Source organism: Apium graveolens, chromosome 9 (assembly GCF_009905375.1).
Source record: "Apium graveolens cultivar Ventura chromosome 9, ASM990537v1, whole genome shotgun sequence".
In the NCBI taxonomy this organism is placed as follows: Eukaryota; Viridiplantae; Streptophyta; class Magnoliopsida; order Apiales; family Apiaceae; genus Apium; species Apium graveolens.
This window is the reverse complement of record NC_133655.1, coordinates 42048247-42053010: the sequence shown is the minus strand read 5'-3', so window position 1 is coordinate 42053010 and position 4764 is coordinate 42048247. Positions and strand designations below refer to the sequence as shown.

The 4764-nt window shown below is 42.0% G+C and overlaps 1 non-coding gene across 1 annotated transcript; it reads left to right on the top strand.

The window, feature by feature from the left end:
- The first annotated feature begins 4421 nt into the window (after window positions 1–4421).
- LOC141688531 (small nucleolar RNA R71) lies at window positions 4422–4528 on the top strand. The gene has a single exon (XR_012561967.1). It is a non-coding gene; the product is annotated as a small nucleolar RNA R71 (small nucleolar RNA).
- Window positions 4529–4764: the final 236 nt, after the last annotated feature.

Sequence of the window (4764 nt, the reverse complement as noted above, 5' to 3'; positions counted from 1 at the left end):
GCTTGAAGTCGAAACTCGTCGAGCTCATTTAATTGAAACATCCTCTTCTTACCAGCTGCATCCAAATTCAGATTCAACTTCTTCAAAGCCCAATATGCCTTATGCTCGAGCTCTACAGGCAAATGACACCCCTTACCATAAACCAATTGAAACGACGACATTCCCAATAAAGTCTTATATGCTGTTCTATACGCCCAAACAACTTCATCAAGCTTCAAAGACCAATCATTCCTTGATGGACACACCACTTTCTCCAAAATGCGCTTGATCTCTCTATTAGATATCTCAGCTTGACCATTCATCTGAGAGTGATAACCGTAGCAATACGATGATTCACATTATACCTTTTCATCATAGTAGTGAGCTTGCGATTGCAGAAATACGATCCCTCATCACTGATTATAATTCTTAGAGTACCAAACCTTGTGAATATCTGCTTGCGAAGAAAATTAAGCACCACTTTCACATCGTTCGTTGGAAACGCCTTAACTTCAACTCATTTCGACATGTAATCAATCGCCAACAAGATATATTGATTGTTACAAGATGAGACAAATGGCCCCATGAAGTCAATCCCCCATACATCGAAGACCTCAACCTCGAGAAGCACATTAAGAGGCATCTCATCCCTCTTAGACATATTACCCACACATTGACATCGATCACATTTCAAAACTAATAGATGAGCATCTTTAAATAACGTCGGCCAAAAGAAACCTGCTTGAAGAACACGAGCTGCTGTCTTTTCTCCACCATAATGTCCTCCATAAGCCGTTGAGTGGCAATCTCGCAGGATCCCCCCCCCCCGGTTTCGCTGTAAGGAATACATCTCCTAATGATTTGGTCAGCTCCTTGTTGAAAAAGAAACGGCTCATCCCACATATACCACTTCACCTCATGTAGAAACTTCTTCCTTTGAGCATAAGATAGGTCGGGAGGCATGATATTGCTCACAAGGTAGTTCACAATGTCTACAAACCACGGTTCTTCTTCTTACACTCCAAACAATTGCTCGTCGGGAAAAGACTCATTTATCAATGTCTTATCCAATGAAATAACATTAGGATTTTCTAAACGTGAGAGATGATCAATGACTTGATTTTCAGTTCCCTTTCCGTCCTTGATCTCTAGTTCAAATTCTTGGAATAAAAGAACCCATCTAATCAATCTAGGCTTCGATTCCTTCTTTGAGACGAGATATCGAATCGCAGCGTGATCAGTGAAAATTATCACCTTCGTCCCAAGTAGATAAGATCGAAATTTCTTAAAACCATAGACAATAGCCAAAAGCTCTTTCTCCATAGTCGTATAATTCAGTTGGGCACCATTTAGAGTCTTACTAGCATAATAGACCACATGAAATATGTTGTTCTTCCTCTGCTCAAGAACTGCTCCAACTGCATAGTCACTTGCATCGCACATCATCTCAAAAGACTCATTCCAATCAGGTGCAGTTATGAACGGTGCCGTGATTAAACTATTCTTCAATGTCTCAAAAGCTGCAAGGCACTCGTCATCAATCTTGAAAGGAACATCTTTCTCTAACAGACTGCACAAAGGCTTTGAAAGATTCGAGAAGTCTTTGATGAAATGCCTGTAGAAACCCGCATGACCAAGAAAACTGCGAATTCCCTTAACAGATGTAGGTGGAGGAAGATTCTCAATGATCCCCACCTTGGCTTTATCCACCTCAAGACCCTTACTGGAAACTTTGTGCCCGAGAATGATGCCTGACGCACCATAAAGTGATATTTCTCCCAATTGAGAACCAGATTGGTCTCAACGCACCTCTTGAGAACGTGTCCCAGGTTTTGCAAACATTCATCAAAAGAATCGCCAAAGACTGAGAAGTCATCCATGAACACTTCCACATTCTGGCCAATCATATCAGAAAAGATGGCCATCATACATCTCTGAAATGTGGCTGGTGCGCCACATACACAAAAAGAAACTCGTCTGAAGGTGAAAGTATCAAATGGACAAGTGAAGGTAGTTTTCTCCTGATCTTCTGGAGCGATACAAATTTGATTATAACCTAAATAACCATCTAGAAGACAATAATACTCATGACCAGCCAACCTGTCGAGCATCTGATCAATAAAGGGCAAGGGGAAGTGATCCTTCCTAGTAGCTTTGTTCAGCTTCCTATAGTCCATGCAAAATCTCCACCCTGTGACTGTTCTAGTAGGAATAAGCTCGTTCTTCTCATTTGTTACCACAATAATTCCACCTTTCCTTGACACACATTGAACCGGGCTTACCCATGAACTGTCAGAAATTGGGTAAATGATCCCTGCATCTAGCCACTTAAGAATTTCTTTATTCACTACTTCCTTCATGATAGGATTAAGTCTTCTTTGCTGCGCGACCGTAGGCTTGCTACCTTCCTCTAGCAGAATTTTGTGCATACAATAAGAAGGGTTGATTCCCTTGATATCTGCTATAGTCCATCCAATTGCCGACTTGAACTCTCTCGGAATCCTCAAAAGCTTTTCATCATCACTACCTGAAAGGTCAGATGCAATAATAACAGGCAGAGTAGATGCATCACCTAAAAACGCATACCTCAAATGCTCAGGTAAAGGCTTAAGCTCAAGAGTAGGAGCTTCCTCAATAGATGGCTTGAGGCGTTTAGGAGCCTTGCTCAATTCCTCCATTCCAAGAGATTCAAAAGGCATGTCAATCATCCTTTTCCAGGGAGAAGCATTCAAATACTGTAAGTGTTCTTTACCTTCGTCATCTTCACCATCCGAATTTCCCAACAAGGCTTTCTCTAAGGCATCAGACCGTAGCAATTGATCAAGTTCCGATGTGACCACCGAATGGACCAACTCCACTTTTAAGCACTCCTCATTATCAGTAGGAAATTTCATAGCATTGAACACATTAAAGTAACATCCTGATCTAGAACTCGCATTGTGAGCTCACCCTTCTGCACATCTATCAAGGTTCAACCAGTTGCCAAGAAAGGTCTTCCAAAGATTATGGGAATCTTCTTATCCTCCTCGAAATCAAGAATGATGAAATCAGCAGAAAAGATGAGTTTATCAACCTTGACCAAGACATCCTCCACAATACCCCGCGGATATGTAATAGAACGTTCGGCCAACTGCAAGGTCATATAAGTCGGTTTGGGATCATGTAAGTCCAATTGTTTGAAGATTGACAAGGGCATCAGATTGATGCTAGCTCCCAAATCACATAAGCATCTGTCAAAAGATATTTTTCCAATAGTGCACGGAATAGTGAAACTTCCTGGATCTTTAAGCTTTGGAGGTAACTTCTGTTGCAGCACAGCACTACATTCCTCCGTGAGAGCGGCTATCTCCAAATCATCTAGCTTCACTTTCCACGAGAGAATACCTTTCATAAACTTTGCATAACTAGGCATCTGCTCAAGAGCCTCGGCGAAAGGTATGTTGATATGAAGTTTCTTGAACACCTCCAGAAACTTCTCGAATTGCTTGTCTAGCTTTTTCTTCTGCAGCCGCTTGGGAAAGGGCGGTGGAGGATAGATCTGTTTCTCCCCTATATTACCCTCGGGTGGAGTATACTCAATAGTAGTCTTCCTCGGTTCCACTTCTTTATCCTGCTGCACTACATCTTTCTCAGCTTTAGCTTCTTCAGTCAACTCTTGAGTTTTTTCGGAATTCGCAACTTTTCCAGACCTTAAAGTAATTGCCTTTACCTGCTCCTTAGCTTTCCTCTTTCCTGGCACTTCAGTGTCACTAGGTAATGTACCAGGCTGACGATTTAGCAAGGCATTGGCAATTTTCTCAATTTGATTTTCCAAGGTTTTGATAGAAATAACTTGACTTTTGTACATAAGCTTCAACTCTTCTAATTCAGATTTTTCGTTGGCTTGTTGCAACTGGAGTTGCTGTCTAGGTGCATACTGTGGTTGCTGAAAACCTGGGGGGTTGTACTATTTAGCTGGGTACTGCTGATAAGGTTGTTGAATCGCATTCTGAGCATTGCTCCAACTGAAATTAGGATAATTGCGGTTGTTGGGATGATAGGTGGCTGGCACTGGTTGCTGCAATCGCTGGAAGTTGCTCACAAACTGAGCTAATTCACTAGAAATTGTGCACTGATCAGTCCCGTGGGCACCAGCACAAAGTTAACAGACACTGGTGATTTGATTAACTCTATAATTAGCCAAAGAGTCCAACTTCATTGTCAAAGCCTTAAGGTGGGCAGCGATAGCAGTTGCTGCATCCAACTCTAGAATTCCTGCTACTTTTTCCTGAGTCAGTCTCCGGGAAGGATTCTGGTACTCATTGACAGCCATCAGTTCAATAAGTTCATAAGCTTTATCATAGCTTTTAGGCCACAAGGCTCCACTTGATGCTACATGGAGTATGGGTCTAGAAGTAGCACCCAATCCATTGTAGAAACAATTAATAATCATCCAATCAGGCATGCCATGGTGTGGACACTTCCTTAGCATCTCCTTATATCGATCCCAAGTCTCACACAGAGATTCTCCAGTTTGTTGAGCAAACTGAGTAAGAGCATTCCTGATTGCAGCAGTCTTCGCCTTAGGGAAGAATTTAGTGAGAAACTTTTGAGCTAGATCTTCCCATTTAGTGATAGACCCTAGTGGTAGAGAATGTAACCAACTCTTAGCCTTGTCCCTTAGAGAAAATGGGAAGAGTCGCAGCTTGATAGCATCTTCAGTCACATCATTAAACTTGAAGGTGTCGCAGATCTCGATGAAATCCCTGATATGCATGTTGGGGTCTTCAGTAGGAGAACCCTCAA